Here is a 25094-nt window from a genome sequence, read left to right as displayed (position 1 = left end):
TTCACTAATTTATATATTTGTGTGTGTGTGTGTGTGTGTGTGTGTGTGTGTGTGTGTGTGTTAAATGTCTGTCTCCTCCGCTAGCATGTAAGCTGCATGAGGGCCGGAAGCATATCTGTCCTGTCCACAGGAGCCCCCAATCCTCAGCAAACCACCTCATACACAATAGATGGTCTGTAAGTGTTTATAGAATAACTGCATGTATCCCTACTGCCTAGCAAAATACCCAGGACACATAAGCGCTCCAGAAATTGTTATTCAGTAGAATAATTTATGATTTTCCACATCTCTTCCCAACATTGCATATTTTAAACAATCCATATGGGGGCACCTGGGTGGTTCAGTTGGTTAAGCATCCGACTTCGGCTCAGGTCATGATTTCACGGTTTGTGGGTTCAAGCCCCACATCAGGTTCTGTGCTGGCAGCTCAGAGCCTGGATCAGATTCTGTCTCCCTCTCTCTCTGCCCCTTCTGCTGCTTGCTCTGTGACTCTCTCTGTCTCAAAAATAAATAAACATTAAAAAAAATTAAACAATCCATATGGAGCTAAGAAGAGGCAAAACCTAAGTGCAGTTTTGATTTGCTCTTTAATCACATTGAGACTTATTTTCATGTTTGTTGTTTCATATTTGTCAGTATATTTAATTTCTTTGGTGAATTCCTCATTCTTGTTCTTTTCTTCTCTTTCTGTTAGGATAAGAACAGTGACTATTCTCCAATACGAATGAAAATATGAAGACCCACCCAGCTTGTAGTTTAGACTGCTGTTTCTGCTGCCTCCCATAGCAACTCAGGTAGGAAAACTCCCTGTCATTCATACCACTATTACAGAAATTACATTCTAATGGTGTTTGATGTGTTTCCAAAAAACACTTCCTTTAATTTTACTCTCTTGTCCGCTTTCTAGGACTCAGGAACAAGCCCTTTCCCTTTCTTTCTCATAATAATTTTTCATATCTGAAATGATGCTAGCTATTGATTTGTTTACCTGTTTATTATTTGTGTATTTCCTCCTTTTCAACCCCAATAAGAGAAAATGTGGGAAATCAAATAGCTATGTCCTAGGTAAGGAGATTATAGGGAATGCATTACACTGCTTTCTGGCCATGTTTCCTATAGGAAAATTGTTTTGAAGATAGGGACCCTAGATTTCTTGTTCACTGATATCTTTATTGGTAACAACACTATCTGGAACCAAGTAGGTGTTCAGTAATTACTGACTGACTGAATGGCTGACCGGTCTAAAGGGTATTCCCAGTTACAGGCATCCTGATGTTAAAAAAAAAAATCATTGAGGCGCTTAAGTGTTGGTTAAGCATCCAACTTAGCTCAGGTCATGATCTTCCAGCTTGTGGGTTCGAGCCCCACATCAGGCTCTGTGCTGACAGCTCAGAGCCTGGATGGAGCCTGCTTCGGATTCTGTGTCTTCCTCTCTCTCTGCCCTTCCTTTTCTTGTGCTCTGTCTCTCTCGCTCTCATAAATACATTTTCAAAAAACTGTAAAAAATTAAGAAAAATCATCTCTTTATGCCAATATTGAGTTTTGATCCAAATCTGCTCCTTGGTCGTCTCTTCCATTGGAATTCATTTTCCCCCCGAACAGTTCTCAGTTTTTCAGGCCAACAGAGCCCAATGGAATGAGGGTGGCTATGCCTTCTAGGATGGGGCCAACTGTCCCTCAGACCACAGAGTTAAGCATGGCTCCACCCCATGCCGGTGGTATACTCTTGGGCAATGTATTTAACCTCCTAGTGTCTGCTTTCCCTCAACTACCTAACTAACCTTCCTCAACTGAACTAACAAGAGTGTCTGCCTCTTATGGTTAGCGTGAGGATTAATAGAGTAATATGTGTAAAGCACTTAGAGCAGCGCCTGACACATAGTAAGTGCTTGATAGATGTTGTTATTATTATATTAGTCTGGGCTCCCAGCAAGAGTTATGTGTCTGTCTCCCTCTCTTGGGGTTAACAGGGAATCTGCATATATAGAGGTGGTGGCCGAGGTAGATAGAGCTTGTTTGCAAATTACTACCCAGGAATTATTTTATTCCAAAGCCCTTTTGTGAAAAATTCCAGACAGTTTTAATTCTGATTTTTTTTTCTATGAACACCTATGATGGGAATAGGTATATCCTACTTCTTAGAAAAGTCCGAGGCAGAGAAAGGTTAAATGATTTGTTCAAGGACATAACAAATGAATGGTGACTGGGAGATAGAAATTATATGACTTCTAGTCCACTGCCCCAGACCGGGCTCATTCTATTTAGATGTTATGTTCATACTTAATATTATAGATCCAAACGACCTGGACCCATCTCACATTTCCTGTATCGTAGCGGTATGCAGATGGTGAACATAAAAAGAAGGTTACAAGTCAAATGTTGTATCGTGGACAGAAAGACTATAAAATTGAAACATGATCCTCTCTATTATTCCACTTTTATTTGAGGCCTATTCTTTCTTTTTATTCACTTGAAAATACTATTTATTTGCTTTGTGGAGAAGGCCTATTCTAGTTTGAAATTATTTCTGTCAATTGCAAAATAAAGTTATCAACTATATAAAATAAAAGATCACCTTGGCAACTTCAAAAATAATAAAGTATGCTATTATAAGAGGTAAATTTTTATACTAGCAGCAATTTATAATAAAACATTAAATCCATATTTATTGCATGAAAAAATAAATTGGACCACATTTGTACCCACTCCTTTACAGCCACGCACTATATTAGGGAAGAAAGCTGTAATACAGAATGGAAATACACAAATAGAGAAATATTTCCTCGAGCTGTTTTAGTGACTGAGACTAAGGTGAGCTTCTGTTGTTAAAATTGCGTACAGTATTTCATGGATTGCAACTAGATAGAGGCTTAGTGAAACCAACACTGTGGGATTTATCCAGTGCTATGGAGTTCCTCAGTGTGGGGCTGGGGAAAAGGACAGACCGGAACATCTGGCTGTGGATCCAAGGCGAGGCAGCTGGAAACAGATGAGATGTGGCAAGGGCCAGACTTCTGACAGCAGCAGGAAAGGCAGCGATCCAAGCATCACAAACAGCTCTGAGGTCCAACAGATGAACAAGGTGAGGAACGGGTTACCAGCATTGACCCAGGGGAAGACAAGAGTCCAGTTGGCAGCGTCAGCCCTGAGAGGGCCACCGGGCGAGCTGCCTGGTGACCGTTGTGCAAGGAGGCACCAGAGCGAAGGAGCACTTGGACTGAAGCCTGTCTCCCAGCAGTGGGAGTGAGGGAGCCCAGCCAACAGACTCAAGGACTGGTGAGTGACGTGAGACATACTCTTCCGGTGTCTCTCCATGCTGGAAGAGGAAGGAGATATTGAAAGGGGAAACTAGCAAGTGGAAAAAAAAAATCATGGCTGACTTGTAACCTAAAATAAAACCTGGATCTGTTTCAGTTCACGCGATGATTTTTTGAGGCAACACACACGTTACTTCTGTTAATAAAAAGGATACCGTGATGTGCCGTGACTTACTGAACTCTTATTCCACATCAAGTACTCCTTAATCTCCCACGACTCATACAAAAACCCCGCCTAGGAAACATTATTATGCCCATCATAGTGTTGATGAAAACGGATTCAAAATAACATTACATGACTCTCCTGAGGTCACCTCGTGGAAGCATCAAGATTCTAGCAGGTCTCATGAACTTGCTAACTGGCTCTACTCTCTCTGCCATTTAGGAACCCATGTCAGATATTGACGAAGATGTGCAAACTTAAATAAACCTATATGTGTAACAGAAAGATAAAAGGGTGTATATATATATATATATGGCAAGGTAGACTCTGAAGGAAGCCATGACTTACAAATGGAGTAGGAATCTGCCAGAGATGGTGAGGTTTGTGTACGTGATTAAACACAAGTCTATGACAAAGGCCTCTATGAATCCAGTAGATCAGCATGTCAGTGAAAAAGAGGAAGGAAAGTATATTAACAATGAGCTGAAACCAGCCACTTGGAAACTCTCCTATGCCATCATATAATTTGCTGTAATCTCTCAACTCTAGCGGGAACAATGAAAACAGTGGGAATATTAATCCATGGCAGTAATTTGACAGGAAACATAATCTGCCTATAGACTTGATTCTTTAAAAATCGTGGATGTTTCAGATGGCCAACAGGCACATGAAAAGATGCTCAACGTCGCTCCTCATCAGGGAAATACAAATCAAAACCACACTCAGATATCACCTCACGCCAGTCAGAGTGGCCAAAATGAATAAATCAGGAGACTATAGATGTTGGAGAGGATGTGGAGAAACGGGAACTCTCTTGCACTGTTGGTGGGAATGCAAACTGGTGCAGCCACTCTGGAAAACAGTGTGGAGGTTCCTCAAAAAATTAAAAATAGACCTACCCTATGACCCAGCAATAGCACTGCTAGGAATTTACCCAAGGGATACAGGAGTACTGATGCATAGGGGCACCTGTACCCCAATGTTTATAGCAGCACTCTCAACAATAGCCAAATCATGGAAAGAGCCTAAATGTCCATCAACTGATGAATGGATAAAGAAATTGTGGCTTATATACACAATGGAGTACCACGTGGCAATGAGAAAGAATGAAGTATGGCCCTTTGTAGCAACGTGGATGGAACTGGAGAGTGTCATGCTAAGTGAAATAAGCCATACAGAGAAAGACAGATGCCATATGTTTTCACTCTTATGTGGATCCTGAGAAACTTAACAGAAACCCATGGAGGAGGGGAAGGAGAAAAAAAAGAGGTTAGAGTGGGAGAGAGCCGAAGCATAAGAGACTCTTAAAAACTGAGAACAAACTGAGGGTTGTTGGGGGGTGGGAGGGAGAGGAGGGGAGGTGATGGGTATTGAGGAGGGCATCTTTTGGGATGAGCACTGGGTGTTGTTTCGAAACCAATTTGATAATAAATTTCATATAGTAAAAAAAAATAAAGAAGAGGTTGACTAAACTTGAAAAAAAAAATAAAAAAAATAAAAATTGTGGATGTTTGGGGCACCTGGGTGGCTCAGTCATTTAAGTGTCCTATTCTTGATTTCGGCTCAGGACATGATTTCACAGTTCATAAGATTAAGACCCACATTGGGCTCTGTGCTGACAGCATGTAACTTGCTTGGGATTCAATTTCTCTCTTTCTCTCTCTGCCTGTCTCTCAAAATAAATAAATAAATAAACATTTTTTAAAACGTGGATTCTTTATTAATTAATGATCACAGACAAAAAGCTCAGTGTTGCAAAGGTGAAATAAAGGATACAAGCACCAAGATTTGTTACAGTCAGGATACTGATAGTTCATCAGATGAGGCCACCCTCAGACCTTGAGGCTGGATAGATGTGTGGTGTAAAATAATAATCTGCATTATTGAGTACAAGATACATCTTTGCCCATCGAGAAGGTCCGCCACCAATTTGGCCTCTGCAGGGTCATAGGCTGCCCTCTTTCCTTAAACCTTATGAACCAACCTCTGCTCGCTTCAAACTTTCCTTCTGTAGCTTCCTCAACTGTCAGCCTTCACAGACTTGAAGACAGTTAATGCCTTGCTCTGGATTAGTCTTTGGCTTAAGGGAATGTTGTGGCTGGTTTGATCTTGTATCCAGACTAAAACTTTCTCCATTTCATCAATAAGGCTGTTTTGATGTCTTATCATTCACATGTTCACTGGAATAGCACTTTAATTTCCTTCTAGAACTTTGCCTTTCTTTGGCTCACTGTTTGGTGTAAGAGGCCCAGCTTTCAGCCTTTTTCAGCTTTTGACAGGCCTCCTCATTAATCTTAATTATTTCCAGCTTTTAAAGTGAGAGATGTGTGGCCCTTCCTTTCATTTGAACACTTAGAGGTCATTGCAGGGTTATTAATTGGCATAATTTTAATATTCTTATGTCTCAGCAAATAGGGAGGCCCAAGGAGAGGGAGAGAGATGAGGGAATGGCCAGTCGGTAGAGGAATCAGAACACATACAACATTGGTCAGTTAAGTTTGCTGTCTTCTATGTCCATGGTTTGTGGTACCCCAAAACAATTGCCATAGTAACATCAAAGATTACTGATCACAGATCATGGGGCCCCTGGGTGGCTCAGCTGTTTGAGCACCAATTTTTGATTTTGTCTCAGATCAGGATTCCAGAGTCGTGGGATCCAGCTCCACATCGGGCTCTGCACTGAGTGTGGAGCCTGCTTGGGATTTTCTCCCTCCCTCGGCCCAACCTCCCCCCCACCAGATAAAAAAAAAAAAATTACTGATCATAGATCACCATAACAAATATAATAATAATGAAAAGGTTAGAAATGCTGCAAGAATTACCAAAATGTGGCCCAGAGACACGAAATGAATAACTACTGCTGGGAAAATAGCACCAATAGACTTGCTCTATGCAGGGTGGCCACAAACCTTTGATTTGGAAAAAACTCAGTATCTATGAAGCACAATCAAATGAGGGCCTGCACTTTATATATTTTACTCCACTCTCTTCTTGCTTGCATGGTGTCTGAAGAGAAGTTGCATGTAATTCTTATTTTTGTTCCCCTGTAGGTAAGCTTTCCCTCCACCCCCTCCCACAGCTTCTTCCAAGATTTTTTCTCTAATTTCAAAGTATATGCCTGGGTGTAGTTTTTAGGGCAGCTGTCCTTCTAGGGGTCCTCTGAGCTTCCTGGATCTGTCTTTTGGTGTCTGACATTAATTTGAGGTAATGCTCAGTCATTATTCTTTGAGCACGATTTCTTCTATTCCTTTCTCTCTGTTTTCTTCCAGTACTCCCTCTATGTATATGTTACATCTTTTGTCGCTGTCTTACAGTCCTTACATGGTCTGTTACGGCGTTTTGTTTTGTTTTGCCTTGTTGTTGTTGTTGTTTTCCAGTCTTTGTTCTTTTTGCCTTTTCAGTTGTGGAGGTTTCTGCTGAGATATCCTTAAGCACAGACTGTGTCCAGTCTATTAATAATCCCATCAAAGGCACTCTTTATGTTAAGGTGTTTTTGATCTCTGGCATTTCTTTTTGGTTCCTTCTGAGGATTTCCATCTTTCTGCTTACATCACCCATCTGTTCTTACATGCTGTCTACTTTACCCATTAGAGCCCTTAGCATATTAATCATACCATTTTAAATTACCGGCCTGATCATTCTAACATCCTGCCTGGTTTTGGTGCTTGTTCTGGCTTTTCAAATTGTCTTTTTGGCCTATTGGTACACGATGATAATATCCCAGCAGATTAGGCTCTGCTTTACTGGTTTCTACCGAGATCAGGTCTTCTTAGGAAGAACTGAGTGCTCTGGCATATTTCAGAATGGTTTCTCTTCCTCCCCGACCCCTGTTCGAAGCATAAGGGCATTTTTATTAGACATTCACTATAGGAACCTGGTCAGACTTCTAGAGGGAAATCTCACAAAGTCGTGGGGTCTCCTGATGGCTGGATCTTCCTTGGGTTTTTATCTCTCAGATTTGTCCACACTGAGCCTCCAGCAACATGTCAGTTACAGTTCCGATTTTTCTTTCCCCAGCACTGGTTCCTGAGGCAGGCAGTTTCCACTTATCAGCCTCTAGTTCAGTAAATTGTTATCTCTGTATTTTGCTGTAGGTCTTTTCAGTCATTGGGATAGTGGTTTGCTTTGTATCCTCATGTCTCTTACATATCCTGGAAGTTTGCTCAGCTTTTTACTTCTTGTTAGGATGTTGTGGCAGCTTCTTGGCTTCTTACATTCAGAAGCAGAAACTGGAAGTGTAGCTGTACTAGTTTTATTGCTGCTGTTACAAATTGCCAGAGACCTAAGGGTCTAAACCACACATACTTATTATCTTTTGGTTTTGGAGGTCAGAAATCTAAAATGGGTCTCACTGGGCTAAAATCAAGGTGTCAGCATAGCCGTGCCCCTCTGGAGGCTCTAAGGATGTCTATTTTCTTACCTTGTCCAACTTCTAGAGGCCACCTGCATTCCTTGGCTTGTGGACTCCTCTTCCATCTTCAAAGCCAGCAATGGCTGCTTAAGTCTTCCTTACATCACTTCATTTGATACTGACTCTTCTGCTAACTTCTTCCACTTTTAATGATCCTTGTGATTTCATTGGGCCCACCCAAGTCGTCCTGGATAATCTTTCTATTTTTCGGACAGCTCATTAGCAACCTCAGTTCTGTCTGCAACTTTAATTCTTCCTTGCCTTATAATATAATATATTCACAGGTTCTGAGGACGAGGCATGGACATTTTTAGAGCACTATTACCCTGCTTACCACAGCAGTCACATAGCTTGTGGCTTTTTTTTTTTTTAGAGAGAGAGAGAGAGACAGAGAAAGAGTGTGAGCAGAGTGTGAGCAGGGGAGAGGAGCAGAGAGAGGGAGAGAGAGAAAGAGAGAGACTCCCAAGCAGGCTCTGTGTTTAGCATGGAACTTGATTCGGGGCTCAGTCCCACAACCCTGGGATCATGACCTGAGCCAAAATCCAGTCGAACACTCAACCACCTGAACTATCCAGGCACCTCTATAGCTTGTGGCTTTTAAGACAGCTTTTCAGGTAACTGACGACTCTTAAATAAACAGGTACTTTCAGTGGTAGAGATCATGCTTTGTTTTCTGTTTCTCTTCCGTCTTCTATTAATATTGACATAAAAATGACCATTCTATTTTAGTTCTTTAGCTTTCTGGTTTGACTCCTATTAATCTTAATTCACAAAACCTAATCCACATTGTGTTTTAATATATCCAGTATGGTACCTCCCTAATTTTATTAAGGTCACCAAAATACCTCAAATCAGGAAAGAAATCAGTGGACTTAATTATATTCATTGCCTTGGCCACATTTGTCACATTGGTCCAATTTGTCAGATGAGCAACTTTTATTTATATCTCTGAGTTTCACTATTATGTGTTTAGATCAAAGGCAAATAAAGGAAAGACTGCTAATATAAAACAGGTTTTTTTAAAAAAATTATAAAACTTATATGTTATGTAAGTTTTAAAATATAATCTGTTATAAAAACTACAAAAATTATAAATATTACATAAGTGTTTAAAATTACTTAAAAATTTTTATGATTTAACTGGCATTCAAATAAAGTAAATAAACAGTAATTGTTTTTATATTTTTTAATGTAAATTTTTGACAAAATGAAATTTATATTTATAGTCAACAGGTTTTGGGGAAAATGACTAATCATTAGAAATTATATTCTGCCTATTTATATATGATTGAATTTTTAAGACATTCATCAGTTATTCTTAGAGACAAAATCAAGCACAAATACAATGCAGTATAAACTTTTAAAAATTTTTATTAGTTTTGCAATTTTTTATCCTGGATACAATAATTTTTTTCTTTCAATACCTGACCTATATTCTCAAAGAGTAGTTGCCATTGACTTAATTTTTTAATTTAATTCCATTTTAATTTTACTGAAATTACATTTTAATAATTTGCGATGATCTCTGTTTAACAAGTTGTAAAAATATATAGGCATTATCTCTCTTTATCTTAGCAGCTACAGATGGCTGGGGCCAACTGCTCACAACTTTTACAAATATGAGTCATAAGTGGGTAGAAATGACCTTTTGGAGCCCCTTCTGGTGTTAATATCCAGGTATTCACATTATGTATGTATGTTTCAATGCTGGAGTCTCAAGATCTCAAAAAACTGTAGTGAAAGCATCTTCAGAACCAAATAGAAGTGTACTTTATTTTAATTGTCATCCATTTGAAAACCAAACCCAGAATGGGATATTGCAGGACCTGAATGTTTATATAACATAACCCTTATTTCTGTCATGCTCCATTATTTATGTGCTGTATTCTGCCATCACTGGGTAATTAACTCTCTTTGTCCTTGGTATCCAGGTGAGTATTACTACCAGTCACATTTTACTTTTAGGCACCTTGAAAAAATGAGTATGTGAATGGTATGCCTACACAGGTTCTGCATACAGATTCTGTTGAATGCCACTAAAGGGAAACAGGATGTGAGGCAGAGCTTCCCTGATGGGATAAGAGATGTAAGGAAATGTTTTAACCAGTGTTTTGAATCTCATTTGTTGAATTTCATTGAATGAACCTGGGTTAGAAAAGCAACTATTGTAAGGTCTGTGGAGGAGGCAAAGATAGATCTGATGTAGTTCTGTCTCTCAGAGTTAAGAATCAAAAGAGGCAGGTGGATTCGTTAGTAACTATAAGGCAGTCAAGATGTTATAATAGAGATAAGGGAAGAAGAGATTGATTTCAGTTTTAATTTTGTTTTCGAGATAGGTTATGAATATGGGGGTATTAAAAAAATGTTTTATTTTAAATAATTACAGACTTATAAGAAGTTGCCAAAATAGCATGGAGAGATCCAATGTACTCCCTGCCCAGCTTCTCTTAATGGTACCATGTTACAGAACCAGTACATTCATCAAAACTAGAAAATTGGTATTGATACAACACAATTAAGTAGACCACAGACTTGACTGAGTAGTCTTTTAATATGCAGAACTAGAAGAGGGAAGGAGAAAGGAACTCTAGGTTGAGGAAATAGCATTTAGTTGAGTACAGGTCATGAGAGAATATGGATTATTCAAGAAATCTGCTGAAAGGGACTTTAACAAGTAAGCCATTCCCTTCCACTTTATAAATGAACTAATGAGGCCCAGAGAGATTAAACAACTCACTTATTTCCTTTTCTTTCCTTGGTTAGTGACTGAGTTTAGGTATTTTTATACAGCACATGCTGGTCTCCAAGATCTTAGTCCAGGAATAGTCCTCCTGAAGGTATGTTTTCTTAGATGGAATAAATACATGGTGATTCTTTTGGAACCTCTATCAAGATGACACTCCAGGTGCGTTTTTTCCTCTGAGTCCCCAGAGCCTAGTGCAATATCTGACACACAATAGATGCTCAGGAAATATCTACTGAATAAATGAACCAGTGAATCTCATTTTTAACCCCTACAACTGAAGGAGAGGCACATCAACCAAGGATAACAAGAGAATAAATCACACCCACAATTAGCTCACTGCAATGGAACCCATTACTGAAAGTCAATTTGCAGTTGGGCAAAATGACAGCTGTAAGAAGGAAGTTGGGCAGAGAAACACATTTTATTTGAATTATGATGAATTAAAAATGTACACAGGCAATTACCCCTATTTCAGCCACACTGTGCAGTAAATGTGTAAATAAAAGGTGTGAGTGTCCAACAAGGAAAACAGTGTATTCTCCTTTTCTGCATTTTGAACACGTGCATCAGATGTCCCTTCATAGGGATCATTAGAGTTTTTAGCTTAATTCCAAGCTAAAAAACAGAATCATTATGGAAATGCTGCTTTTCTTATTGAACAGTCTGTAGGATAGCTTGTTGCCAAATTAAGCAGCACACAGCACTTGTTAACTTAATTAGCAACCTAATGGCTGAACCTCAGCCTGACAAAACGCATGTTGCTTTGGATGGAAATTGCAGTGAAACTACAGCCACTTCAAAAGAACCACAATCCTGTGGATACTTATTTTTCCTTTTGGGCTAAAGGAAAACCCGACTGCCTGGGAAAATCCTCCAATTCCTCTTGCAGCCCAAACAGCATTACCAAGAGTCAGAACCTTATAGGCTGTGAAACATTCCTTTTTCAAAGGCTGTGTGCAAGAGCACTTCCCAAGGGCTAATGGGTATCCTTGTGCCTCCATTAATAGCACAGAAAGCAAACTAATTAATTAGAGGACACACTAAATAAACTCCATTTATCACCAAATGGCCCAAGTGATAAACAAATCATTTAAGAGCTTATTGAAAGCAGAAATGAAGAAGGCAATTGTCAAGGATTCAACCTGATGTGTTGGTGAATATCTCGAGATTAGCAGCGGTTTCAAGGTTCCTTGTTGGGGACAGACTTGGAAATTTTATGTGATAGAGGGTGTGTGCACATTCACTCATCAACAGATCTTAAATTTTTGGGTTGTCTCTCTTCTTTAGAATCTGTTAGTGTCCTTCTGGCTCAGAGGTAAGCTGCTGCAAATAGTCCTGTTTCTGATTCTTGGAAAACAGAGGTTCAGGTCTGATATGCTGGCATAAAATGGGCAAAGGCTTATTCCTGATGTTACTCTGGCATCTCACAATGCAGAATTTTCTGCCTTCAAGCTGCTGTGTACTCTGAAAATGGTTCACTTTAAGTGAACTATGAGAGGGGCGCCTGCGTGGTTCAGTCTGTTGAGCATCCGACTTCGGCTCAGGTCATGATCTCGCAGTGCCTGAGTTTGAGCCCCGCGTCAGGCTCCGTGCTGACAGCTCAGAGCCTGGAGCCTGTTTCAGATTCTGTGTCTCCCTCTCTCTCTGCTCCTTCCCTGCTCATACTCTGTTTCTCTCTGTCTCTCAAAAATGAATAAACGTTAAAAAAAATTTTAAGTGAACTATGAGAAAGAGGGAGGGAGAGAGAGGAGAGAGACCCAGAAGCATTGAAGTCTGTCGTAATTTTTATTATATACTGAGAATATTGATTTGATGGGGCTTAGAGATTTACCTAACAAATGATTGTTAATTTCTCTGACTGTTGTGTGTGTGTGTGTGTGTGTGTGTATGTATTTATTTATTTAAAATTTTTTTCTCACAATCCATTTTCTCCAGCTTATAGAAGAAAAAAATAGTACGTAAGATAAAGTGGGTTTTCCTGAGAGGTCACTTGTTCCCATTTTCTCCATTATTTATCATTATTTATTTATTTTTTTGTCTGAGCCTCTTTTCACACGTAACCTGTCATGTCACTGCATTTTGCCAGGCCTTAGAAACCTTCATTGATTCTTCTCTCTCCCCCACACACAAAATGCTGACCTGGCTGCTGTAAATTTTGTGCCACTAAATACTATGGGAAAAGCCTTATTCATGGAGGGCAACGCTATTTTAAGTAGTTCACCCAAACTCATTTCAAGATTTGCATGTGAACCTTAGTTTACCTTTGAAAGTCTGCTACTTGTCTTCTAAGTTATATTAGCTGTAATCAAACTAAAGGAAAATGTTCCTAATAATTTGAGGAGTTGTTCTGTGGTGTCTAATTATGGGGGTAAACATGGATTTTGGTGTGTATTACAGCTGGAAAAAATGAGAAATAAGTTAGTCGCTGTGTGAGGATGACACAGATTTCTTGTGTTCTCTGTCTCCATTTCATGTGTCCACATTGATATAACATTTGACACTTCACAGATCTCATTTATCTGATGTGATGGCTCAATTAGAATGAGTCTTTTTTTTAAGTGTATTTATTTTGAGAGAGAGAAAGAGTGAGAGCGAGTGGGAGAGGGGCAGAGAGACAGGGAGAGAGAGAATCCCAAGCAGGCTCTGTGCTGTGAGCACAGAGCCCAATGTGGGGCTCTGTCCCACAAACCATGAGATCATGACCTGAGCTGAAATCAAGAGTCAGATGCTTTCCTGACAGAGCCACCCAGGCTCAGATCCAAAAGATTCAAAGAATGTGAATCTTTTGGTAATAGGGACTATGTCCTTTTCATGTTATTAATTTAGCACTTCCCATGTACCTTGTACTCTAGAATCTGGTTTTGTTAAATGAATTAAAAGTTCTCCTACTCCCTGTGCATTCTGAAAATGGCATTTGATAATGTACCTTTTATAAGTCAATGTTTGTTAATTCAGCCGGAGTTAAGCATGTGGTTCTGCGGACAGCAAGAGCTGTCCTTGACTACGTAACAGGCCTTCTTTAGCCCATTGGTGCAATGTCAACCGGAAATGGAAATGGCTGATGTCATGGCAGCACCCAATGAAGCTCTTGCCTTATCTTAAGGAATAATTCTAACTTGTATCTAGCATGCTTTAGGAGATCCCTAAATTTGTTTGTTACTGATATTAGAAAGGTGACATTATGCAGTGAAAATTATTATGGATGAAGGGTCAGCGGGTTGGGGGTCCTATAATTCTGTCATCCTTTTAGGTCTGTACTTTTGGGAAAGATTCTTAACTTTTAACTTTCAGCGTCTTCATAAGTCTGGAAAGAATATTGTATCTTTTTAGAGCATACTTTCCTACTCATTGTCTGGATCTTCATTTTGATTATAGCCTCATTTAGCATGCGGTTTGTGGTGTGAACCCTAGAGAGAAGTGAAAGAATATTATCAGCAGGATAGGAAAAGAAAACATATACAACACAAAATCAGCGTACATGCCCTCTCATGTCTTCCAGATGGTTCCTAGGTTATTTCTAAAGAGAGCCCTCACACATGTGTTCACAGCCCACTTCTGTGGGAGTCATACGTAGCACTTGGATTAAGTTCTGGGGCTGGGTTGACAGCCTCTGAAAGGTTCAGTGATGGTTGTTGTGCTCATTAGGTCCTATCTGAAGAATCAGAATGAGTCGTGTAGCGCTGTTCAGTGCCCCCCAAAAATGTCTCCTGAGCTGGACAGTCTCAGCGAGCCAAGGCTGACGTGGTACCTGTGTCACTTCTACTCACTCTGAAAGGGAGAGTCTGAGCCCCAAGTACATTTTGAACCAGCCATCTGAATTTTCACCCCTCAACATCAGCATCTTTTTCTGATTCAATGTAAAGATATTGTATTTGCTTAACAGCAGCTTATACCCTTTTATAAGGCAGAATTCTGTATTCTTTACAAAGATAATTTCATGTGAATGTTACGGATTTACCATTCCAATCATTTTCTTTTTTTTTAATGTTTTTAAATTGATTAATTTATTTTTGAGAGAGACAGAAACGGCGTGAGCAGGGGAAGGGCAGAGAAAAAGGGAGCGAGAGAATCCCAAGCCGACTCCGCACATCAGTGCAGAGCCCGACACGGGCTCGAGCTCACCAAACCGTGAGATCATGACCTGAGCTGAAACTGAGAGTGGGACTCTTAACCAGTGGAGCCACCCAGGCACCCCTCGATCATTTTCTGGTATTTTTGTATTTGTCTTTTGGATGCCCGCTTTCATAGATTTGTTTTCTGTAGCTTTGACATACCGCTGTCCTTATGTTTTTAATCCATCCCAGTTATTAAGCTATTGGTTTTTAGCCCCTTGGGTTAAAAGCACAAACTCACCCTTCTGTGCTCTGCTTCGCCTCGCTGGAGCTGGGACTCTGCAAACCACATTTCTGCCTGGCAGTTATCTCCTTGCAAGACTGCCGATAGGGGTGCTAGATGCGCACCACAAAGCTGGAGGGAAGGGAGCGACTTGTTCCTCTTCCCTTCATGCTTCTTTCTTTAACGTATTTTCACTGCGATATAATTGACATACAGTGTTAAGGTGTTTAACGTGTTGATTTGATATGTGCGTGTGTTGCAGCACGATCACCACCGCGGTGTTAGCTGACACGCCCGTGCTTCACATAAGCATCAATCCCCTTGTGTGGTGGGGACAATTAATGCCTAGTCTCCCAGCAACTTTGAAGTTTGCAGCACAGTATTCTGTGGCCACTGGGCTGTGCATTAGATCTCTAGGCTTTATTCAGCTCCTAGTTGCCGGTTTGTATCCTTAAACACCATCTCCCAACTCCCTCCCAGTTACTTTTTCACCCCCAAAGAAGCAGTTCCTTGGGAGAAGCAGCAAGTAGCCCCATTTTGGAATTTTGGTCACAGTTGGAAAAACAGCACCAGCTAACCAATGTCCCCTCCTGATTTTCAGTTCCCTGAAGGTTCTCTCCAAGATACCTTCCCAGGTGTGGGTGTGGTCACTGCTTCCTGCAGATGCTCCATCATGTCTCAGCGGGGGTTTTGTTAGGCCTTTGCGGTTAATATAGTTAACAATTCTTCATAATGACTTAATTCCCGTATTAAATTCTCTCTGTTAAAGAAGCTGTTAGGATTTCTGTCTCTTGACTAGACAGTGAAGGACACAGACCTGTTAGTCCTTTACCCAGCGTATCCACTCCTGGGTCTCTTCTGGAAGCCAGTCCTAGAGAACACTCCGAACCATTTTCTGGCCTGTTTTTCTGACCTCACAACAAAGAGGTCTAAGCAATTGCCTCAGTGGGTTTTGGTAAAAACCTCAGGAATACAGGACTCAGGACTGAGTTTCAGTCCTTCAACAAAAGGTCACATTTCCCTTACTATGAAGGGAAGCCACCTCTCTAAAGGAAAACACTCAACGCTGACAGCGTGTCCACATATTTTGTGTGTAGTCATCGTTTATACAACCTCATTAAATCATAGGACTTGGGAGGAAATTTGAGAAATCATTTAGTTAATTTGCTTGCTTCAGGCAGGATTAAATCTCGATACTTGTGTAATTTAGTTTTTCCATCAAAGCTAGATGCCGCACATTCGTAAAATGAGTAGATGAAAGAATTTTACAATCTAGACATTATAAATTAGGATGACTCAATAAGAAATTTCTTTTGTAGATGGGTGATTTTTACCCCAACATCTACATAGTTTTTCTAAGGTACCTTATATTGATACCGTTTCCTTGAGTTAATACACATATTCTCTTATTTGTATCAAATATTTTTAAAGATATGAAAGAAAATACTACAAAATTAATCTTAAAATAGTCAAATGGGTACTTAAAATAAACTATATAAATTTTGCTTGGCATTTTATAATGTACATGTTATTGTTAGTTGTGCTCAAGTCAACGTAAGGACACTACAACTTGGGTATAGAGCATGTGTGTTCCTGTAACACGATTCCATCTTGCCCTCAAGCATGCGTTCATATGGTTTTCAGAAACCATTGAATCTTTTTAAGTAAAACACCTCATTCTCTTCACCTTTAGTAGTCTTTTGTGAGCCATATATCAGAAGGTAACCTACTTCTTAAGGGATCTCCCTCGCCTTTACAGTGTAAAGGCCAGAAAATGGTTTGAAGTGTTCCGGTCAGGATGCTTTCCTGTTTGGTTTCTAGCCATTAGCCTCCATCCTCATTGTATTGTACCCACTGTGATGTCATCCGGCTTGTTTGCTCAGTGCCTTTCCTGACCTGTATTTGACAAAGTGAACTGGCCTGAACTTGGGTATATGATTTGGCAAATGACAGAAGTTATAACTCGTACTCTAAAAGAGGATAGAGTTCCATGATGAGACTTCCCTCTGTTTACCTTTTCTGCACTACCAATCAGTGCGGCCACGTTCATCACCTCCTGTCTCAATCCTGCAATTGCCCTATGAGTAGTATACCCACACCTAAGGTCTAATTCAAAAATTTCTGGTATTGGATTTCTAGCTATGCCATAAGGCCTAGAGTATTTTGACTTAACATAGGGGCTCTTCATAGGATACACAAGTCTTGACCAAAAAAGATTGGGTTACAGTCTACCACAGGTGTCCTATGTGCCCTGCTAATATTATTGCTTCTTTTTATGAGGTTCTCAAACAAGAGTTTTGATCTGACTCAGGCTTTTTCTACTTTGCTATCTTTCAGAAACTCCACACTCTCCTTGGCTTCTGGAAATTCATTATCAGTGGAATTTAATTTATTTTGCTCGCACACCCCTAAAATATTGTTGAAAATCTGCCTACTACTCACACATTTTTAGTTTAGTTTCATCATCAATTTACATAGTTGCAAAGAATGTAAGTTTAGTGTGTTATAAATATTGACATTTTAAAATAGAACTGCTGCATCACTTTTAAAAATATATGCAATATAATTGAATTCCTAATGGTTGGATACTCACTACCGTCCATATTAAAAACACCGAGCAGACTCTTCTTTAAAAGTCACGAATTTCACAGCTTATGAGATCGAGCCCCGCATCAGGCTCTGTGCTGACAGCTCAGAGCCTGGAGCCTGCTTTGGATTCTGTGTCTCCCTCTCTCTCTTTTCCCCTCCCCTGCTCATGCTCTGTCTCTCTCCCCTGTAAAAATAAATAAAAATAAAAAAATAAAATAAAAAGTAAAAGTCACAAATTTTATGTTGGTCCTTTATCTCTGCAGTTCATGTTTGCATTTCATTTCCCCTTTGGAATTTTTTCTTACATATTTTCATACTTGGAAGTCTTTTAAATACCACCCTGTGGTAGATTGCAAAAATGGTCCTAATGCATCAGCCATCTTTTGCCATGTTACTTTGTACTATTTCCCATTTTGACTCTGGGATTGATGACTTACTTCAGCCAGTGTGATGCTGGGAAATGTGATTCAGGGGCTTGTGAAGCTTTTGAGAGATGGGGCTCACCTTCTGTCTTAGGTTCCTGCCAGAGCTTGTCTGCTGGAGAATGAAAGACACCTGAAGCAGAGCTGAGTGTCCTCTACATTAGTCAACAGTCAGACAACACAAATGTGTGAGCAAAACCAGCTAGAATAAGCAGTCACCAAGCCAGTCTCCAGCTGCTCCAGATGAACAAATACATGCTTACTGCTGTGTGATACTTACGTTTTGTGTTGTCTTATATGCAGCATTAATGTTGGAAAAATCTGAATCAGTCTACCATACTTTTCTATGAAATAAGAATAAAATCGGGGTGGTTTTTTTTAGTGTCTGTGACCATAAGTTCTAAATTTAAAAAAAAAACATTAATGTTTATTCTTATTTTTGAGAGAGAAACAGAGAGAGAGAGACAGAGTGCAAGCAGGACAGGGGCAGAGAGAAAGGGAGACACCAAATCCGAAGCAGGCTCCAGGTTCTGAGCTGTCAGCACAGAGCCCGACGCGGGGCTCGAACCCACGAACTGTGAGATCATGACCTGAGCTGAAGTTGGACATTTAACCGACTGAGCCACCAAGGCACCCCCCCTATAAGTTCTAAGTTTAAAACAATGCATTTCTTCATGTTTATCAATTCCATTATTAGTAGTACCTTGCAAATTTAAACAACCTAAATACACTACAAAATTTAACACGTATTTATTAAATAAAAAGGTAAAATTGTATTTAAAATCCATTACATAATGAGAGAAATGAGGATTTTTCCAATTATTTCAAGAATTTATGGATGAATATTGAATGAAACAAGGCTAATAATCCATTCTATTCATTTCAAAAATATTTACAAATGTAAGTGTTCAGAAATCTTGCCCACATACATATGTTTGTGGGAATGACATTGGTTTTATGATAGCAATACCATTCAATTGTTTTCTTGTCTTCCCTGATTTATATACAAATTTAACACAGGATCTCTAATCAAGAGTATTTTTAATGATTTAACCATTGACAGCTGTATAGATTCTACCTGAGTTTTTGAACATAAAGACTCGATAACCATCTGATTTAAAAAATCATCTTTTAAACTCGGTTATTAAAGGCACTTATTTTCTCAACAGGAATTACCAATCATTCAAATGGTCTCTTTGTTTTGCGTCACATACATTCTTACAACTGGGGCAGTGTACCAAAAGATATGTTCCTATTTTGTAAAACGGGAGAACTATTGTAAAAAGAGAAGGGGTGAGTTCTTACACCAGTAAAATTCTGGACAGAGTGAGTACATTTGGAAGTCAAACATCTGGAAATCTTACATCAAGTAAACCTTCAAAAACTATTACCCTTGGAAATACATGTGCACTTCAGGAGCGAGAGTACCCTGGTGTTCTGTTCACTGCTCTTAACACAAAACCAGGGAGGAAAGGCAGCTTCCAGGCTCACCTACCCAAACCTTAGTCAGCCATTTCTCCTCTTTCATTTTGGTAGCATGTGTACATGATGTTTCAAATGTAGAGCTCCTCTCAAAGACTTATATTCTTCCTAGACTAGGTATGGGGAAATTCATCCAAACTTATTTGGATGGTTTTCATTCCATCCCAACTGGGATTTCTGTCCTTATTGTTAATCATGACTCTTCTGTCTCAAACCTTCTTGTCCCTCTTCTCCACTCCATTTTGATTCCCCCAACTCCACTTACAGTCCTAGAGACATTTTTTCTTTCCATGAGTTAGAATTTCTTAAATAACAAGATAAGATCTTGTTTTCCTCCCCTCCGCCCGCCATGTCAGAGTTGATTCTTTTGGGCGTTGTCTGAGCTTTGTTCCTAATACGGAAACCAATTCTTTGTTAAAAGACTGGGCATAAAAATCATTATGGATTTCTAAAAGCATGGTGAAGGCTAGGCTAACTTCACTGCTTTGGCTGTATACATTTTCCTTTCTGGCGGGTAGCAAACTGTGTGGATCTGTTTTATGTGGAATGATTGAAGGAAGTAAACAAAATCTCACATAAAGCTAAAGAGCAAAACAAATACTATACAAAAAGGAGAAAAATTATGTGATATTTCAAAACATTCTCCACCCTCCTATAACCTTTAACTATACTTAGGTGTTTATATTGTGTTTTGACCTATGGTATTCTGAAGTATGCATTTTGTATTCAGTAACATGTTTTGCTTAATTATTTACTCATAACCATGCCTCATGTCACTGGGACCCTGCAAGGAGGCTGCCTGAGCAATTCTCAGCACATCATCAATACTCACTAGAGTGTTGCAGAAGACAGAGAGAAGGACACAGAAGACGCCACTTCTGTGACTTTTCATCACCCATTAAATAAAGCCTAAATTCCTTAGTGTGTCCAGTCTCCCTTAATATATTGTATCCTTAATATATTGTACCCTTAATATATTGTAATATATTCCTCCAGTCTCCCTTAATATATTGTATCTAGCTCTTATGTACAAACTAAATCTGACCTAACATATTCAGCATCTGTCATTATCTTCTTTAAAACCTTCTACTCTAGCTAGCCGGAACTGCTCAGAAACTCTGAAGTGAGGTGCACACCCATCTCAGTATCAAGAGTATTTGCCTCCATCCTTTTCTATATTTCTTTCAAGGCCCATATCTTAAGTTCCTCACCTTGAAAGCTTCGCCTATCATGCATACAAGTTTATCTCTCCCCTTTAAATTCATCATTTTAATTGTCTTTATAATTGCTTACAAATTATTATTATTCATATGTCTCTCCACTGAAGGAGCAAGTTGCTTGAGAGACAGGGAACTGTTTCATGGTTTTAATCCATATTCTTAAACACTGAGTTTTACACATAGTGGGTATCTTAGTGGGTGTCAGCAAAGGTCCAAGGCGCCTTTCACAATTTCTGCCTGATTGTCAATATATGATATCGCCTTCAATTTCTCAGAGACAATTGAGATAATCATAGGGGGACTTAATAACATTTCAGCCCTCTGTGTCTACACATCTGCCTATAGCTGCTCCATTGTTGCCTCCCTACTTCTAGCCATCAGAGAAACTGATGCTCAGGCTTTACCCAAGACCAGTTAAATCAGAATCTCTGATCAAAGAAAGACCAATTAGATCAGAATGACGATAGGGCTTTGAAATTGGAATTTTTAAAAAAGCCTCTCATGATTGATAACCAGTGTTGTCAATTTCTGGAATAGATTCTAGCCTCTCTCATCTTTAAGTCTATTCTCTTTGCTGGTACCTTCACCCTATGTCTGTATTAATTATTTCATCAACTTACTACATTGCTAAACATTTTTCCCTAAGCAATGCAAACCAAACTAAAACTAATACTCTTGATTTTTATTCCACTCTTTCTGTTATAGTTTAAGTACTTCCTTTCCATTTATAGGTTACTTTGGAAAATATATTTAGATAAATTATAAGAGTTCAGGTCCAGTCAGAAGGTAGAAACCACACAATAGGCTAAACGAGAAGTTTAATATAAAAAAGTACTGACTGTGATAAAAGAGGAAGATGTAAAATAAGGTGTGCTCTAACTAGTACCCTAGGGCTATGCGAGAATACCCCCCCAAAAAAGGACAATTTGGAAGGGGTTCAGATCTATTTGGAGGAGGTGTGGTTCAGCCATCAGATAGCAGAGAAGTTTGCTGGGTTTAGCCAGGCTACAGTTGATGTGGAGTTTCTGGGATAGGAGTAAGTCACTGTGGTAGGCAGAATAATGACCCCTCAAAATGTCCAAATCCTAATTCTGGAAACCTATGAATATCCTCTCATATATTGTAAAATGAACTTTGAAGATGCCATTCAATTAAGGACCTTGAGATGGAGAGATCCTCCTGGATTATCTGGGTGGGAGCAATATAATCACTTGCATCCTTTTTTTGAGAGAGAGCGGGAGAGGGGCAGAGGGAGAGGGAGGAGAGGGAGAGAGAATCTTAAGCAGGCTCCACACCCATTGCAGAGCCCCTCCATCTCACAAGCATGAGATCATGACCTGAGCCGAAGTCAAGAGTCAGACACTTAACCAACTGAGCCACCCAGGTGCCCCTCACTCAGGTCCTTAAAAGTGAAGAACCTTTCTCACCAGTTGTCAGAGAGAGATGTGGCTACAGGTGAATGGTCAGAGAAGCACTATTGCTGACTTTGAATATGGAGAAAGGGACCGTGAGCCAAGTGAAGTGAACAGTTTCTGGAAGCCGGAAAGGCAAAGAAACAGATTCTCACTGAGAGCCTCCAGAAGGAACCAGGCCTTTTGATACCTTGATTTTAGTCCAGTGAGACATGTTGGACTTCTGAGCGGCAGAAGTTGAAGCTAATGAATTTCTGGTTTCAGCCACTAAATTTGTGGTGATTGATTATATTTGCAATAGAAAACGAACACATTCATTCTTCGGAGTGCAGGTGATCAGCAGCTGGTGGCACAGGTGTATATAACTCATCGTGGGAGTTCTGGAGCTGGTAGTAGTAGGAGGCCCTCACAGTGCAGAGGACTCTGGTTCCTGAGTAGAGGGGATGCAGAAAGGTTATCCTTAGGCTGAGGCTACACGGTCTCAAAGGGATGCCAGCTAGGGCAGACTCCACGAGCTGTCTTCACATCTACGAGGCCCACCTGTGGATCCCCCCAAAAAAGGAAATGATAGGGGAGCCCCTTCCCTTTTCAGTGTCCCCACCAAGTGTCCACACTGAGAATGCTTGGCTTCCTGCTCACTTGAAAGACATATTTACAGGAATTCTGTTGTTCATCACAGAGCAGATATTGAAAAGGTATATTTGGAGCAGAGATAATCGATTGATAACTGACATAAATTTCCGAAGCATGGCTGTCCTTTCATTACATCCCAGGGCAGCTTGAAATCTGTGTGTCTCTCTCCACTGAAATACCCTTGTCAAGGCAATGAGCTGTCAGCTGCATTTAGTCCTCATGTGTGTAAGAATCAACAATGTTGGTTAGTATACTCTCGGCAAAACTGTCTTTTCTCTTGATTTCCTGACAGTGTTCCTCATTCCTCCCCCACACCTCTTTATTTATAGTCTGCTTCCAGAGTTTTTTGGGCTTTGTTTTATTTCTGTGCCATCATTCTTTCTTCAGCTCACCATTTACAGTCTCTTCTCCAATGAACGTATCCACATCTACACATGGAAATTAAGTGAGTGGTAGATAATGATAATTCTCAAATCTGTATCCTCAGCCTGGGTTTCTTCTCAGCTCTAGTCCTCCATCACCAGGTCCTTCCTGGACATGTATCAGTAGGAGCCCCAAGTCATCATGGCCAAACCAAATGCATTATCTGCCCTAATTCCACCTCACAGAGTGGAATATTGGTGGCTAATCCCAGCCATGCAAATTTTAAACAGAACCTGGGGGAGTCATCTTCACTCATTCTCTCATGTGCTCTATCATCAATTCTCACCAAATATCATAAAGTTGAATATACTTTCTCAATGTCTCTCAAGTCCAGCCCCTTCTACCAACCTCCTTGCCTACGTTTAAGTAGGCTTTTCCTCCTCTCTGGAACATTGTGATGGATTCCAGATTATCCCTGGCTTTTTAAGAAGCCAGTCTTTCTGGCTTCCTACCTACCCATGCTCTAAAACAAACAGTGTACATTTTTGATTAAATGAACAACATCCCATCTCTGTTCATCAGCACTCCTCGAGTGTATAGACTTCTGCACAAGTAAAAGTATTTTATTAAGGGGAGAGTTTGCATTAAGCTTGCATAATAGATCAAACTCAGATACGAGGAGACGTTGGAAAGAAATAAGAAGGATAGAATTCCAGTGAGTGCTTGTGGGGATATGCAACTTTTTTCCAGATAGATTTATGTATTTATATAAAGATGCATGCTATAATATTTAAAAAATCCATACTGGAGTCTCTTGAGTGCCTGGTTGAAGACTTTGAAGTGACTCTGTAATTAAAAGATATTGATTGAGCCAGGAGATTGTCAATTTTAAAACCTTTCTCAAGTCTACAAATTTAACTGCATCTTTATGTATTCTTTCTTTCCTGCTGTTGCAATTGATGCCATGGCCCTCCTTTCAAAAGGCAAACCCTTTCGTGTGTTCTCAGGAGCTCAACTGATCCTGCCTTCTCAGATATTTTCTTTGTGTGTTATCTCTTCCCCACACTAAATCTTCAGCCCTCTCTGTACTCTAACTTTTTCTCATCCTTTAAATATATTCTTATATCTCTGACACCCCACTTGCACTTGCTTAGACCGCCCCTTCCATGATATCTCCTGCAAAGGGCTGTGCTCATATACATTCTTAATTTTCTCACAAGTATTTTACTTTTCAAACACATCAATCTGATTTCTGCCTGTAAGGTTTCCCCAAAACTATTCCTGCAGATTTAACCAGAGGGGTCTATATTATCAAATCCTGTGGCTATTTCTCAAAAGGTGTTGATGTCTCAGTCCATTTTCCACCTTATTCCCTGGCTTTCTACCTACCTTTTTGGCTACTCCTTCACAGGTCTCCTTTGTTACCATCCTCTTCTCTGGCTGAAATGTTGGCAATCGTTGGGGTTCATTTCTGGGTCAGCTTCTCTCCTCACGTCATATTTCCACCTTAAATGTTCCATCTGTGTCGCTGTCTTCAAAAACCATGTGCTAATGACTGCCAAGTTTATCTCAGGATTGCAGGCATCCAGGTATGAGCCCCAGCTATAGGCAGTCAGGTCTAAAGCAAAAGGACAGATGGAAAAGCATTATGAAAGATGAGTCAACCTGATTTCATTTGTCATTACTTCCACCCAAAGCTGAATTTTGGAGAAACTAGCTAAATTTTAGTCCAACGCTTTAAAAATCTTCAAGAAATGAATATTCATTTAGATAAATGAAGAGTTCCTCTCTCCCCATTGCATCATAAAGTCTTTGTAAAATACCTTAATTCATCTTCTAAATGTGCCTACTGATTGTTTGAAACCAGATCTTGAATATCTTAGAATATTTGTGGGTAAATCACAGCAACTTTAAATGTGCCTAACTGCCCTCATGAGCCATTCTTTCCTGGGTAAATATTCCCCTGGAGTCCTCCCTCCCAGCAAGACGCACAGCTGTCTC

At 39.8% G+C, this 25094-nt stretch overlaps 2 long non-coding RNA genes across 2 annotated transcripts in view; one reads left to right on the top strand and one right to left on the bottom strand.

Annotated features, from left to right (window-relative positions):
* Positions 1-686: 686 nt before the first annotated feature.
* Positions 687-25094, top strand: part of LOC128312356 (uncharacterized) — a 270433-nt gene continuing 246025 nt past the window's right edge. The window contains exon 1 of the long non-coding RNA XR_008291507.1: positions 687-794. This is a non-coding gene — a long non-coding RNA (uncharacterized LOC128312356). The remainder of the gene's footprint in view (positions 795-25094) is intronic.
* LOC128312357 (uncharacterized) lies at positions 10074-24877 on the bottom strand. Its single transcript, XR_008291508.1, has 3 exons — positions 24483-24877; positions 14991-15166; positions 10074-14044 (listed from the first exon to the last, which is right to left on the bottom strand). It is a non-coding gene; the product is annotated as an uncharacterized LOC128312357 (long non-coding RNA).

The sequence above is a fragment of the Acinonyx jubatus genome, chromosome D3, assembly GCF_027475565.1.
Source record: "Acinonyx jubatus isolate Ajub_Pintada_27869175 chromosome D3, VMU_Ajub_asm_v1.0, whole genome shotgun sequence".
NCBI classification, from domain to species: domain Eukaryota; kingdom Metazoa; phylum Chordata; class Mammalia; order Carnivora; family Felidae; genus Acinonyx; species Acinonyx jubatus.
This window is presented reverse-complemented; position numbering and strand designations above follow the sequence as displayed.